At 35.8% G+C, this 16785-nt stretch overlaps 1 long non-coding RNA gene across 3 annotated transcripts; it reads left to right on the top strand.

Moving 5' to 3' along the window:
* The first annotated feature begins 300 nt into the window (after positions 1 to 300).
* On the top strand, positions 301 to 15842 carry LOC136846560 (uncharacterized). Of its 3 annotated transcripts, XR_010855447.1 has the most exons (5): positions 301 to 763; positions 1320 to 1403; positions 1968 to 2123; positions 4837 to 4904; positions 15696 to 15842. It is a non-coding gene; the product is annotated as an uncharacterized lncRNA (long non-coding RNA). The 3 variants fall into 3 exon arrangements; XR_010855448.1 differs by lacking the exons at positions 4837 to 4904; positions 15696 to 15842 and having other exon boundaries at positions 515 to 763; positions 1974 to 2470; XR_010855446.1 differs by lacking the exons at positions 4837 to 4904; positions 15696 to 15842 and having other exon boundaries at positions 518 to 763; positions 1968 to 2470.
* The last annotated feature ends 943 nt before the right edge of the window (positions 15843 to 16785 follow it).

The raw sequence follows: 16785 nt of genomic DNA, 5'->3' as shown, positions 1-16785 counted from the left end.
CCCCACAGAAAGTACTAAGGTCCGTAGTTTACGGAAACCTTTGGAAAGTTGATTGTTCATTTCGAGTTATTTTGTTTGTACTTCCATTAAGGTATTGACTTTTTTTATGGTGCTCGACGATTCATCTCTTACTAGATTATTAGTGACTACTTTATGAATTATATCTTGTAAACATTTTTCACCACGGTACTGAATACCAACAGTTTAGGTGCCAGGTCATCAGGCCAAACCTTCATAAATCAGTCAGTCAGAATACTTCATTTACGATTTACTTTTTTTTTTTTTGTTGGGCAAAGACGCCATTAGCATCATCCTAAAAACGTCTGAGACTTATAAAAAAAACGGCGATGCAGAAGAAGAAATACAGACAAATATTAAGACAGAAACTACTGAAAAGGTCTTTTATTGCTCTCACGTCGCCTACGAAGAACAAGACAACTAAATCATCCATGGACGGTGACGTCAGCATACCATCCTTTGTTGTCCTTGGTAATCCCGGTTAACGCGAAGAAGCCTTTCGACCTGCGGTGGACGTCAATGTCCATTTATTTCAGTATTGGATCTCGCGTCTTGCGGATTGTTATTCTGTCATTGTTACGTTATTTTCCGGTGAACAGATAACGTCTTTGTGGGGTTTAGTATCGACGTCATTGTAGAGTAAATATAAGTTAGCGTTCGTCTTGTTTAACTTTCTCGAAATTTCTTTAGTGTTGTGATTTCTAGCCTTCGTCGATTGCCAAGGCTACTGCTGGGCGTAACTCGGGTGAGTTTTATTAGTTGATGTTAGGGGAAAGGTAGGATCTTGGTTTGTTAACGTTTAAAACTAATTTTGTTTGTTTAAAGCAAATTTCCCGTAGTTTTTCCCCGATGTTGTATGATACGAAGTATCTGAAGGGAAATGTAATTTAAAACTTACTGACATTATTCTGAAACTTGTCTTACAAAGTTTGTATGATACGGAGTATCTGAAGGGAAATATAATTTAAACTTACTTGGACTTTATTTTGAAAAATGTTTGTTTTACAAAGTTTACTACGTTGGAGAGGATCAGTATTGCTTTACTTTGCCGTAAATTGTACTTTTATTTCCCATTAAGTACTACAGGAATTTAGCCTTTCAAAAGGTGAATTGATATTTTGGGTTTCATATATTAGTGTGAAATCTCGAGCGTAATAATTTTTCCCGACCAGCGTTTTATAAAATTTTGCTGCATCTCCCTTCAGTGAAGTCAATTTTGCAGTATCTCACTTCAGTAAAGTCTGTGGTCTACTTTATTTTTGTTTCGGGGACCTTGAGTTTTTTTTTTTTTTTTTTTTCAGGGACGTTGAGCTTCACACACCTCGCCACGACACTTCAAATATTTTCCTGTTTTGATGTGAGTTAGAACACTTTGAAGAAAATAGGTGAGTCGCCAGATGTTTTGAAATAAACCCTTAACCTAAAATTCTCTTAAATCCTCCACTGCCTCAGGGGCGGTGCCCCTGAGGGGGTGGAGGTAGCTTCCTTGAACTTCTTATGGTGGATCGAAAGATCCTCCATAAAAGTTCCTGGGAGTGTTTTCCTTTTTTTTTTTTCTAACTAAAACCAAATTCAGGATTAGTGAGTTCTAAAGGTTTTTGTCGTTGTTTACTTTAGTTTGTGCTCAAAGCCTAATTACTTTGAAATCTGTATTAAATATAGTTTTATTAATTTTTAACGTTTGGTATAATAGGCTTGATTTTTAAGCCCTCACTAAGCACTTTTAACCTGAATGGGCAACAATAGTTTTCAGAATGTTTGAGTAACGTGCATAAAGTTATCAAAAACTTTAATTTTCATTAATATTACTATAAAAAATACTAATTGTTGGTGTTCTTGAGTTTAACTTTGCATTAAAAACTCAAGAACGTGGCTTTTGCTAGATATAGGAAACTTGTAGTTTCTGAATGTTATATTGTTATATTGCCAAGTCATTTGCACACTGTCAGTTTCAGGTAAAAGCAGAGAAGCCCATAGACACTCGGGTACTGTAGCTTCGGTGGAATTTGGTGGCAATAATTCGTATGAAGAACGGACAGTCTTGCTCCCCAACTACTGAGGAACACTTCTACTAGAACCATAATTTAAAGTTGAAAATTGAAAAGGTGGTTAAATAACTTTTTGTGTATTTTATTCTAGTGCTAAGGTGTCTACATTGAAGCTGTTTAAATTTGTAATTTTCTAGTTTGAAGATGCCATTGGAACTTTAATTTGTAGAACTTAAAATGAAGTCTGATTCTTAGTCTGACAATCTGATTCTTTGTCTGACAATACAATAAACTTTCATTCTTTAAAGTCTCGTTTTTCTTGCTTAGTCTGTGGCTTGTAGAGATTTTAGTTCTCGAGGTTACCAGAGTTCCTATAGTTCATTAATTAACTAAAATTTTGTTTTAATACCATTTGAACAATGACCTACATTGAAAGGTTTTTGTTTTACATTATACCACCTACATTGAAAGGCTTTTGTTTTAAATTATACACCTAAAAAGTTTTAAGTAATTAAGGGAACAGATTTTAGTGGTCTGCTATGGGAGTACTAGACAATGGATGTACTGATTTTCACCATTAATTAAATATCGCTGCAAGCCTGTTTAAAGGCCCAAAGCTGATTCTGGGAATTTAGAACGGAGGTCCTGTGTTAATTTGATAAAATTCAGTAAGTAGGACTAAGGAATTTTTTGAGTAATTAGTACTTTGGGAAGGTTTTATTAATGATGAAAGGAATACTTTAAAAATACAAAGGAAAATATATAGCTGCTTTATTTATGAGGTGAAAATTTTGAGACTATGAAAGCTTGAATGAAGCATGCTTTTAAAATGCAAGGGTAATATACTCAACCAGGTTAGTATACAAGTGCTGCTTGTTACCAATGGTAACTTGTCAAAGCTACAGACATTGGTTTAAAAGTATTCATTCCTTAGAAGACAAAGCGAATGTATTACCAATTTGTTTGGTTTGTCACTAAGGTGGTGTTAAAGGTGATAAGTTAGAGGGTTTCTGTAATAAACGATTCGGCAGTTTCTGTAATAAACGATTCGGCAGTATCTTAAAATACACGAAAGTATTGGAGAGTATATAGATTTTGGTACTGAATTTTGGACATGATTGCATGTAGTGTTGTGTAGAATTTTGAGCAACGTTCAAATGCAAAATCGCTAAGGACTTTAGCCCCTTCCACACGATGGGCAAATGCGTGGCAGACTAGACACTTGGCAATTTTGTGGGTGGATGGATGGCGAATTGGCGATCACGAGTGTAGATGACGTCACAGACGAGGAAACCTGCCTGTGACTACTGCCTGCCCTGAACTGTTTGATCTGGCATGGCCTGTCCACACTAGCGGGCATGCCCGTCAGGCACTTCCAGCTGTTTATATTTTCTCTGTTTGAAGCATGTTGCCAAACAATCTCATCGTTCTAGCTCCGTACTCGGTCGGTCAGTGTACTGGAACGGGTTATGGGAAGTGTTTGCCCGTCGGGCAGTGCCCGCTAGTCTGGACAGGGCTTAACAGTTTAAAAGTGAGAGGATTACGGGCGAATCAGAGTGCCCGTAGTGTCTTAATCCTTCGTGTGGAAGGGGCTTTATAGAGAGACTGGTACGGCAAGGTTAGAAAGATTGAAATAAGGTTTTTTCTAGTGCCATGAAATGCAATTATTTGGAATTATAAGGGACATTCTCTAATTGAAATGCACAATCATGGAGGTTTTTCCATGATAACTCGTATTTTGAGGTATTAAGACAAAAATCCAGTAATACAAAGTTGGAGATTAATACAAATATTTTTGCTAATTATGCAAAAGAGCTTGGGGAAGTGTATTTTAGTAGACAAACTGGACGAATTATTGAAGTGTTCCATCAGACGCTACAAGACGTGACCAAGTGCTAATTCCAATTTGTCAAATGCCACGAGTGCGTTCTGTTCGTGACTTTAAAGCAGCCTAATTGAGTTGTAGAACCTGGTTTACATATGCCCTTGAGATGTCTTTTAGCACGAGTTTGAAAAGGAAAATACAGGAGCTCTGATACCAAGTAGGGGTGGGGTTTCTTGGTGTGGAATTTGATACTCAAAAAGGTAAACAATGGGCAGGCTGAGATTTGAAAATTGGGTTAAATGTAAGAACAAAGTATAGGATGACGATATTCAAGAAGAATTATAGTTGGTAGATGCCAGGATAGTTAGAAATGATACCATAGGGGAAATAACGTAGGCTCTGTATATAGAGGAAATAAAGATGAAAAGGAAAATTGTATGGGATAATGTCAGCTGGGCTCCTGCGGACACCAGAAGAATTGGAAGACCCAGACTTACTTTGATGAGAAATGACTTGAAATGAGTGAGGATTTGGAGAAAATCAAGCATAGGAAAGACCTGGTAGTTTTACCAGCTACAAATAACTTGGCTGTTCTTCTCTTAATATTAAATGAAAGTAGGATGGTTTGGGAATTCATTTGCCCCGTATAAAATTAAAGAAGCTGAACTGTTTTACTTTTACTTCTCTTCTGTATAAAAAGTAAATGCGCTTTGAGTTCTATTATACAATTTTTACATACAAATGGGTCTTTTTTAAATTGTCAGCACTAAGTTCATCACACGGTTAAAAAAGCGATTTTAAAGTACAATGTTGCATAAAACAAGAGATAGTAGAAGAAAGAGCATAGAGGAATAAAAGGCTTAACTTGATAAAAAACGGGCACAGAAACTTCCGAGACAAAGGATACATGGTAGCAGCAGCGACTTAAAATTGAGAGTAAACCTGTAACAAAATATAATAATTCTATTGTTAGTGCCACTAACGAAAATTCTATTTTGTTTTCAGGTACTGAAATGATCTGGTAGCAGACAGACACACCTGGCATTATCGACTGCTGATTCGAACTATGAATGGTTAGTATATGGAAACTCTCCATGTCTTATAGTGGTGGTATGTAAAGTAGTGGGTAGTGCCATCAGTGCACGTCATGGAGTGCACAGTAGACATTACTAAAGGTTCTTTGCAGCGACCCTTCGTTCCCTGTACTGTACCTCCATTCATATTATTTCTTCCATCTAGCTATCCACCCTCACTAAACAATAATTATTTCATAGCGCAACTGCGATGTTTTCCTCCGGTTACACCTTTCATACCTACTTACTGTCAATTTCCTTTCCAGCGCTGAATGACTTCATAGGTGCCAGTGTTTGGCCTTTGGCCTAAACTCTATTCCATCCTATAGTGATGTGTCCTATTGTGATATGCATTAATATTTTCATATTAGGACTATTCACTCTAGAAAACCCCAATGTTTGACAGCATTTTATTAGAATTGTGATAGGTTGCTGTGATGTGATATACAACCGGAATATGCAATGATTTTTCCATTTCTAATTACGAAAAGTTTGCATTTAAATGTTTTTATAAGACATTATGAAAGCAAACACAGCGTTAGTTACAAACGTTACATTACTAGCAGTTGACATGGTTTGTCTAAGAACGATATCAATTGGTATTTTATAAAAGTTGTCAACCTATTTTCCAATGATAAATTCAACGTTCATTGCTCAGGTTTAAATCAGCACCGTTTGCCATTCCTATTTTCATTTTAACAATAATTGAGGCAAACACTCATGTTCTGATGTTGAGGTGTTTTAACAGCTAGAACGACCAAGTGGTCAAAATGACCGTGCATGTATTTACATTGTAAAAAAACATTCCACAGTTATCACGCCAAAAACTTACACAATTTTCATCAAAACTGAAAAAAGATAAAATATTATTATTTGCTAAATTGAAATATTTGATGCACTGAAATAAGAAATATATTAAAAAGAATTACAAGATTAAGATTATTTAAAATAGAATAGACGTCTTCTAAGCCTGGACCTGGAACGAAGGCACTGTCAAATGACCGCATTCCAGTTTCTATTAACTGTCGTTATTGTCAGTATAGCGAAGGTTTGGTATACTTATACCTTTTAGGTAAATTACATTTAATATTTGAGTACCGAATTTACATTTTAAAATTTATAAAAATAAAAAAATGTTTTTACATTTAAAACAAAGGACTGAAAAACAGATAATGAAATATACGTGTGCGATTATGCACTTTGTTTAAATTTCTTCTCTAGGAGTGATGTAAATTTTTTCAAGTACAGTTCTTGCAATGGAGTTCCCTGAATACCTCCCCCGTAGGCATTACTAAAGGTTCTTTGCAGCGTCCCTTCGGCCCTTAGCTGCAACCCCTTTCATTCCTTTTACTGTACCTCCATTAATATCTTTCTTCCATCTAACTTTCCGCCCTCTCTTATCAATTATTTCATAATGCAACTGCAAGGTTTACCTCCTGTTACACCTTTTAAACCTACCTACTCTCAATTTCCTTTCCAGCACTGAATGACCTCTAGGTCCCAGTGCTTGACCTTTGGCCTAAACTGTACATTCATTTCAATTTTAGGAGTAATGTAAATTTTTTCTCATTTTTTGCAATGGAATTTCCTGAACACCTTGCTTGTGCATTTGTCTCATAGAGATCTCTTGCATTGGTGACACATGCCTAACGTTTTATTCCAATTGCAATATCCTGTTTGGCACTGTTTTATTTTCTTAGTAATAATTATGGAAACTCCTGCTTCAGCATCAATATCACTTTCACTGCTATTCACCGTATTGTTATTTTTAATGTTTTCCTGAAGTTCTTTGGCTAACTGAAAACGAAATTTTGACGGGAGAGTTCTTGACCTGTAACTTCCCTATAAAAAAACTGATGCATCGATGCCTGCTAGATCAAGTAGATTATAAAACACTTGGATTGGCCATCTTCGTGAAGCTGCTCTAGTGATGTACAACCGAGCCATTTGGTCTACTATGTCAACTCCGTATTTTGAAAAATTATAGTACATGTAATTTACAGTTTCAGGAATTTTCTTTGCATCATTTCAGTCTACAGTTCGTGAACGTTACTAAGTATGAATAGAGTTTTGTTTGGCTTACAGTGATGCACTGTCAAAGTGCATTTATTATTTTCAGTACTAGTGTGCTGTACAGGTGGTCACAGGAATTTTTTATGCATGTGAGAATCTCCCTTCGAATACGATTTACCGTCCCCACAAGACTCGTGTTTTTATCTGTAATTTTTCCGCCAGTTTTATTGAAATGAAAAATTACCCGTCGTCAAATTTCTTCCTTTTCTCGTGCGTGGTTCTATTAGCTTCAGAACAGCATATTTAAAGAGTGGTTGATTTGCAGGACGACTGTGGTCTTTACTAAGATATGGAAAGCCATTGAGCATGTACTTTGATTTTACATCAACCGCTAACTAAAATTCACTACCAAACTTTTTTGGCTTGCTGGCAATATAATGTATGAATGGGCACCAACAATTCGTTGGGAATAACTGCTCATCCACGGTTATATTGTCGCATGGTCTATAGCAAACTGTACAGTTTTTTATATAAATCTGCCCCAAACTTCAGAGATGAACGTGAATCTGTCAGTTTGTAATCGAGTGGATCTTGCTGATCTGACATCCAATCTAAGAAATCTCATACTTTCCTTGAAACGAATTTTTGACATTGTTTGACGGAAAATGGAGGTCCCAAGTTTTTTACCAAAGATGTTTTACTAGACGGCTTTTAGCGAGAATTCCTCGGGCATACATAATGCCTATTGTCGCATACACCTCTTCAAATGATATGCTCGAAGAATCATTCTTCAATTTCAAGCGAGCTTCAATTTCAGTATAATTTTGTATGTGTTTGATAATGTAGTCGTCTATGAGTAATCTAAAAGCACTTAGAACTTTTCCTTGAACAGTTTCACGTTTGGCAAAACGATGTAGGTCCATGCAATGCTCGTAGAATATTTTAGGTCGCAAACCTTCCGGCGTCGATATCATTTATTTAGTTCAATTCATCCTTGCCCGTCAAAATGGAGCAGATATGCCCAGTCCTTTCCACATCTACTTCATTTTCTTCTTCATCATAAGTATATCCACTTTGTATTGCGTCGTCGTCATCATCATCGGTTTCTTCATCAGACGCGGATGAGCTTTCAGCATTTTTTATCTTCTTCCTCGTCGCCATGTATAAGATCATCCTCGGAATCAGAGGATGATATTGTAGTCAACAATGGTAGAATTTCGTTGTTCGAAAGAGGCCGTTTTGAGGACATACTGTATTCAACTCAGCAGCGACTAACTACCTAATTATCATATGCTTGATAATGAGCCACGAAATGTGTTTTATATTCCATATCATAAGAAACAACGGTACTCCCCATAAAGACAAGCGGTCAAAATGACCGTTCGGTTGTCGGTTGTATAAAGGGCCATATCTCGTAGAGCAGTGAGCTAATTTCAGTTTTATTTTAGCTCAATATACACCCGTTGTTAATCAGGAAAAGTCAAGGAGAATTTTGTGTGGTTGAGGGGTGGGGGGGGGGAGATACGTAAATTACATGCATTTGAAAGTGAAACTGCGGTCGTTCTAGTGTAAACATTCAACAACTGATGACGTCATAGATGTTTAGGCGCAGCTGGCCCATAGGGGTTGCTGCAGTAGTAACCCTTTCCAATTAGGCTTAGAGTATGATGAGGTTTGCAAGTTACCCTGCTCCGTTCTCCCACTCGATTCTTGCTTCCAGAGCTTAGAATAGCCGTGACAGGCACCGGTCTCAGGCTATTGATGTTTCTGTTGCCGCTTTGATCGCACCTGAAGTCTTGTGTCTGGTGTCTCTATCCATGCATACGCACACACACAAGCACATACATACATACATACATACATATATACATAATACTTGCTCTTCTCCCCCGCCCACCCCTGCCCCCTGCCCCCCCAGCTCCCACCGTGGTAAATTGGTAATATCAAATCAACGTAAAAATTATCGAACGCTCCTGAACTGCTGTCTTCAGGGCCTTCAAGTTTTTAAAAGTTTAGGTAATCCTGACAGACTCATATTCAGTGAGTGAATAGCAAAGCAGATGTAATGTAAGATCCTATTGATCCATAGTATGAATTATTTTAGTTCTATTGATCCATGTTATGAATTATCTTAAATTGGTCTGAAAGTGTCCTCAAAAATAGAGTTGGGATGGAGACGCAAATATGACCTTACGTCTCTCTCTCTCTCTCTCTCTCTCTCTCTCTCTCTCTCTCTCTCTCTCTCTCTCTCTTAAAGTTAGTTGTACTTTGATTACGTTACATGACACAATCGAGGAAACATGACCTATGTTTTCCTCTGTATTCATAAGTTTTAATGTTTTATGAATGGCCTCAGTGAGGACTGGAGTTTAAATGAGATTTTTGCTCATATCACTTCATTTTCGTTGAATTGAAAAGACGTATAAAAGTTATTTGTCAAGAAGCTAACTATACCTGGATGGAAAGCTTTTTCTTTGACAAAGAAGCAAGCATTTACGATCCACGTGTGTGCTGTTTTTGTATGCATGGTCGGACTAAGTTTTTTTTTTTTTTTTTTTTTACATTTCAGTATTGTCCTTACGGGTTTATGAAACATATTTTTGGTAGAGTCTGTATTCTCATTCACTAAAAATTTAAAACTTTATACTAGATTGTAACAGGGACAAAATATTAACATAATGGAAAGGGTTCACTGTTGTAAATCTCAGATAAAAGCATTTATTTTTATGGCTGTTTTTGGCCTTTTATCAATGGAAGCTACATGAAAAACTAACGCATGCAAAGCTTTTGCGGCTTTTTCTTAGGAAAAGGAGAAAAAAACTTCTCCTCATATACCTTTACGATTTAGCAGTGTGTAATTGCTTCCGTTATTTAAGGAATATTGTCAGTAAATATTTAAAAACAGTCGCACAAATGAACATCAACCTAATCAAAAGCTTTCGGGCCATAAGTCAAAAGAATAGTTTATTACACTGCAAACGTATGCTGTGATATGTAGCCGGTGATTTCATCCTGAAAGCCAGTGCTCTGAACGGAATCGTAAAACCATGAAATACACATTTTTCTTGTCTAAAATATTAAGTAAAGCCCACAAAGCTCGAAAATGAAATTTATTAAGCTCTGGAACGGGAGTTCTAATTTCTTCCTCAGAAGGGAGGGAGATGGTCCCTTCGAAGATGAAGAAATTTCAGTGTTTTGTGGGAAGCGAAATACCTCCTAAGGTCAAATCGTGCTTTCCCTTTAGCTAATGCAGACCTAGACCGAATAATATTGTATAAAGATTATACGACGCAGAGAAACGCAGCCTGCTAAATTGCAAAATTGCTTGTACAGTGGCATATTTTTGGACGGGACGGCTACAGAAAATAATAAAAAAACAGTTTTTGAAACTTGTAACATATCCTAAGAATACAGTGTAACAGTGGGTCACAAGAAGATCCGAGGGCGCAACAATGTGAGTGGCACTGGATGAATATAATTAGTAATTGTTGAGTAGCTATAATGAACGAACTATGAGAAGGCTGTCAATTCTGCGACCTGAGGATAAAGAAAATGTTTCAATCAATAGAGGATTTCCTTTTTTCTTGCGATTTTTGAACTATGATAGCTAGGATATTGGCAGAAAGGACCACCACAAGACTGACAGAACACGAGACAAGCGCAGACAGAACAAAGAACAAGGAAGAAGTTAGGAAGGATTATCCAGGAGTAAGAACAGTATTCTTCAGAACGTCTTAAAGTTGATGTTATCATCAGATGCCTTCAGACTGCGTGAATGTAACACTGTAAGAAGCTAAATTGTTAGATATGCTCAATTTGGAGAATACATATTTTTCAATGAATATTTATTTCTTCAGTTTCCATCTACGAATGAACAAAACAACTCAGAAATTGTGAATGGAAAGTTGAGACCAATCCATGAATGAATGTCCCCACCATGGTCCTTACTGCGCATCAACCCGAACTTGGGTGGGTCCCGCCCTCAACGACGCGAACACACTGACGAACACACGCCCTCGGTTCTCCTAACCCAACCCAACCCTCCCCCATCCACCCCGGCTTCTCCTCAGGTTTTGGCTCCGCCCCTTGACCTCCCCCCTCTCCTCACCCCCAACCCCCTTTTCATTGCAGGTTGCATGCTGTGTCCTACAGATACCAAGACCAGATGGTGAGGGCATCTTTAGTATGGATTTATTTTTAGAGCTTTTCGGGCGAAAGTCAATACGAAAGGAAGCAAGCTATGCTGGAGAAGGAAACAATCAGGAGAGAGAGAGAGAGAGAGAATTTTTGAAAAAGGATAGAACAATCTATGATGAATTTGATATCTGTTCAAAGATCATTTCTGGATTTGTGTGTTAAGGAAGAGAGATGGTTGCTCTGAAGGTCTCCTAAATTGATGCTGCGTAATACCCTCAAATCATTCCTCTCCCGTATCCATTCTCAGACTTCCTTGCGTCTTTCCAGGAATCCTTTAGCACCCTATTCGTTTCTCATAGGTGATGAACCTGACTGACCTTGATTTCCATCAAGAGTGAAAGTAAAATGTCGTACAAATCAATTCCTTCTTTTTTCTGCGCAGGTTTCGCTTTCGTATGACCTTCCTTACTGCTCAGAGTGAGAAAATTTTTATCTACGTAGCAAGTGTTAAGATAGTGGAAGAAATGATAAGGTACCGTTATTATTTAATGAATAAAGATGGTAGTATTTCTTTAATAAGTAGAAAGTCTCTCTCTCTCTCTCTCTCTCTCTCTCTCTCTCTCTCTATCTATGTCTCTCTCTCTCTCAGACACCCACACTATATATATATATATATATATATATATATATATATATATATATATATAATCTATATATATATATATATATATATATATATATTTATATATATATATATATATATATATATATATATATATATATATATGTATATATATATATATATATATATATATATATATATATATATGTCATGGTCTTTACTATAATGTTCCACCTCTCCACCCTCCCCTACTCCCACCCCCATGCTAAATCTTTTGTTATTGATTTTTTTTTCCGTTCCTCGTGATTGTATTCTGTGTCATTGTTCTCAGCTATGGAATTAAGATACAAAGTGACGCCCGTAATAAAGAAAATAATTTTTTCTTACTTTGAGTAGACCAGAATTTTTAAGATTAAAAAGGATTTTACCGAGTTATTTGGATAAAAATAGCTTTGATTTACTTGTAAAGTTTTGCATTTTACTTAAAAGTAGCGAAGTTTGTGCCATCACACAGATATAGACACATTTATATATATATATATATATATATATATATATATATATATATATATATATATATATATATATATATATATGTCAGGTATATAAAACCTACTTACTGCAGCCAGTGCATGCAAGCGGATTACAGAATGGAACACGGGGTCCAAATTTCTATATCGGACCCATCCCTGAAAACAAAGCAAGAGTATTACGAGAGAGAGAGAGAGAGAGAGAGAGAGAGAAATATACATGCATACTTCATCCCAAATCTCTGCAGCGACGATTTATAGCAAATACGCAACTTTAGTTTCGGGTCTATATTTAGACCCCCGAGTGTTTACCCCCACGCATATCGGAGCGCCGCTGGCCGTTCCAAGCAAGGGCCTGCGAGATTTGTGAGCTATTTTTAGCTCTTTTTGGATCGTTGGGGGATCTGTTGGGGATGGAGGGGGTTGGATAGGAGAGAGGGGTTAGGGGGGAAGGAGGGAGGGAGAGAGATTGATGTAGGAAAGGTTAGTGTTTGGGCTTTAAAGTTTGGATCATCTGTCCGTGGTGCAATCAATCATGTTCATCTGTGTGTAATTATTAAGTGATTTATTTTGCCTACGCGAGAAGGCCAAGGCTAATTTGCAGTGGTTTTTTTTATTATTATTATTTTTATCCTTAATTACCATATTTATATTCCGTTGTACGAATTTGTTAACTGCAACATACTTGATTTTCACATTGGAACCGACGGTCAGCTCTAATTAATTATTTCATTAACACTGAATCGTACCTTTTTTATTGGTAATTTTTGCATTTTTATGCAGTTTATCAATTAACAGAGAATCATAACCGACCAATAAAATATTAATTATATATTGACACTCCACTTGAAGATCTTTATAACTATTTCTTGAATTCCTTCTTCCTCTGTGTTCCTGTATTCAGTTAACATCCATTATCTTTGCTTTAAATTAAGCCGGTTTTGCTTTACTCTCGGGGCTCATTGGGACCCATTTCCACTTTACCGCAGAACAACTCCCACACACACCCCCCCCTCTTTCCTAGTAACTTGCTTATTCACTTCTTTGGATGTAGGTTCTCATTGGAGCCGATTTGCGACTCGCATCATAAACCAGTCTGTTTAATACCGATAATAATTCAGCTACAGTCAATTTCAGGAAGACGAGGACATGTAATCCTGATTTTCTTGACACGTCTTAAGGCAATCCGGAATTTAAATCCCTCAAAACAAATTATTTTTCATAATTTTTGTATTATTATATGCTTTGTAACTTTTTCATAAATTTAACTTGAATAATTTTTAATGATCAGAGTAACAAATTTTTCACATCAGAATTATAAATCTACGCCACATATGGATTCCAGTGAGTGAATTTCAAGAATACTGTTTGTTTTCACTTCCACTGTAGTTATCAGTGACAAACTGCATCTTGTAAGACTAAGAAATATCTGTATACTCTGTAAATTTCTTTCTCAATCTAAATAATAATCTCATTTTTGTGTATCTAATTTCACCTCCAGTCTAATTTTCAGTGACAGACTGCATCCTGTGCGAATGAGAAATGTCTGTATATACTGTAAATTTTTCTTAATCAAAATAAAAATCTCCTTTTCATCTAATTTCACTCCATATTCAGTTTAAAGCGACAGACTCATACAGCTTCAAAAATTAAAATCATTCTCAACGTTTAAAAAGTACCTGTATACACTGTAAATTTCTTTATGGATCAATTATAAACTACCGTTTTTTGTCTAATTTCACTTTCAGTTCAGTTAACAGCGATAAACTCCATATACCTTTACGCGTCAAAATCATCCTATTCGTTTGATAAGTATCTGTTACGCTGTAAATTCCTTTCTGTATTAATAATGAAACACCTTTTTTTCCTATTCTACTTAACAGTGACAAACTGCATCATGTACGTTTGATGAATATTTGTATACACTAAATTCCTTTCTATATCAATAATGAAACACCTTTTTTTGTCTAATTTTATTTCCAATCTAGTTAAGAGCGACAAACTGCGTCCTGTGCGTTTGAAAAAATATCTGTATGCACTGTAAATTTCCTTATGTATTAATAATGGCCCACCTTTTTTTTGTCTAATTTCAGTGCAATCCAGTTAAGAGCGACAAACCTTATCCTATACGTTTGAAAAGTATCTGTATACACTAAATTTCTTTCTGTATCAGTAATGAAACACTTTTTTTTTCTTGTGTCTAACTTCATTTCCATTCTCATTAACAGTGACAAACTGCATCCTGTACATTTGATAAATATCTGTATACACTGTAAATTCCCTTCTGTATCAATGATGAACCACCTTTTTTTCTTCAGTTTCACTTCTAATCCAGTTAACAGCGACAAACTGCATACTGAACGTTTGAAAAACCGTATGCACTGTAAATTTCTTTATGTATCAATAATAACCCACATTTTTTGTCTAATTTCAGTGCAAACCAGTTAAGAGCAACAAACTTCATATAGCCTCACGCGTTAAAATCTCCGCATAACCAGCGCCTTTCCCCCTAATCTAAACAATAAATCATTCTGCCTAGTGTACGAAAACTTGACGAATTTCCTTAACATTTTGCCTTTAGCCACGCGCACCCGGTCAGATTTTTTTTCGGTTTACATCCTTTTATTTATGGCTGCGTGGGAAGGGAGAAAGGGTCGATTTTCTCAAAAAATTTCGCGGTTCGAAATTCGCCGAAGGGTTTTAAATCGGTTTTGCGTCGTATGATGTCGCAGCGGTTTTCTTCATCACAGATCTGTTCGTGTGGAGACACAAAGTGTTCTTGTAGGTTATTATATGTATATATGTATGTATGTATATGTATATATATATATATATATATATATATATATATATATATATATATATATATATATATATATATATATATATATATATATACACAGTATGTATGTATGTATATATAAATATATATATATATATATATATATATATATATATATATATATATATATATATATATATATTTATATATATATATATATATATATATATATATATATATATATATATATATATATATATATATATATATATATATATATATATATATATATATATATATATATATATATATATATATATACATATATAAAATGTCAATCTTCAAAAGTACATATCGATGTTATATGCACATTTTTGTAATTCCCCTAAAGATACAAACTTCTTATTTGTCCAATGTTTCATACTTTATTATTTATATTTAATTCCCTTGAAGATACAAACTTCTTATTTGTCAATATTTCATACTTTATCATTTATATTCTTATTTATAAACATACATGATATAAGCACCGTATGTAATATTGTGTCAAACATTATCAATAAAAACCCATGCTTTTCTTAAATAAATTTCTTTCTAATCAGGAGCCCTTTCATTATACAAGAATAAGAAAGAAGGTGGGATGCATTTGAATCATTTTTGAACGGATTGTCAAAATTTTCACTTTTTTTTTTTTTTTTTTTTTGTAGGATGAAGTCGCTAGACCTGTGACCATATACTTGATGAGGTCGGGATCCACGGGAGCTTCCAAGTGCTGGTAAGATCCATTGTTGATTTAACTTCACCTTGATATGTGCGTATTGTAATAAAAATGAATTATTTAATCACTGATTTGAGTGTCAGTGTATTGGAAGGCATTTAATATCCGTGAGTAATGAGGGTAAAAACATACATTCCCTTCACTAGCAGTCTCCTTTGAACAATTAATAAAGGAAATAGTATCACATTAGTAAAATAATTTGCCAAATGTTTAAAATGTTAAAGCTAAAGGAGACATTCCCCTTCTTCTTGCTATTTCAAAGAAACGAAAATCCGACAGATGAAGAATTGATACCTAATCCCTTTCAGTGAGCTTATTGTCGTCATAGTTCCAAATCCCCTGTGATATTTAAGATAATGTAAAACGAATGTGAAACTCTGCTAACCAAGACAAGACTAAATCTGCTTTCATCTACATTTTCTTCTACGTTATTCAACGTTATTTAATTTTATTAGGTTTTTTAAATAGCTTTTAAGAGGCTAACAGTGAACTCGTGTCGTTTTTTCTCATTTTATTTTCATTATCATTTCCTTCTATTTTTCTGTGCGCTACACTCTTATATGTCGCCCCCCTTTATTATAGCAACCACATACCTTCCCCAAAGATGAGATACAGAAAAAAAAAATACGACAACCATGACGATCTCATTTTGATCTTCACGCACGCGCACTGCCATACAGCAAGCTCGCGTGGGCAGCAGCGGCGAGGGGATGTCTCATTTTTTGGACTGGCATCGTGCCAACTCGAATGGCACGGTGCCAACTAGATGACTGGGATGGAGAGAAGGGAGGTGGGGAGAGGTGTCAGCTTGGAGCCGTATACCCACTGCGTCTTTAAGAGCCCGATCTAAATTTAGATCTGCGAGATTCTGACTGTGTTTGCCGGATTTTTTAGCCAACGTACGTCAACATCTCGGGCCTCCTCCTCTGTCGAAGAGTTTAGCAAGCACGCTTTAGGCGATTCGCGGAAAAGGGAATGCGGTGGTTTCCTTTGCTATTTTCTTTCATCACGGAGAGAGA

The sequence above is a fragment of the Macrobrachium rosenbergii genome, chromosome 15 (genome assembly GCF_040412425.1).
Source record: "Macrobrachium rosenbergii isolate ZJJX-2024 chromosome 15, ASM4041242v1, whole genome shotgun sequence".
NCBI classification, from domain to species: domain Eukaryota; kingdom Metazoa; phylum Arthropoda; class Malacostraca; order Decapoda; family Palaemonidae; genus Macrobrachium; species Macrobrachium rosenbergii.
Note: the sequence above shows the minus strand (reverse complement) of the source record. Positions and strands in the feature narration are given on the sequence as shown.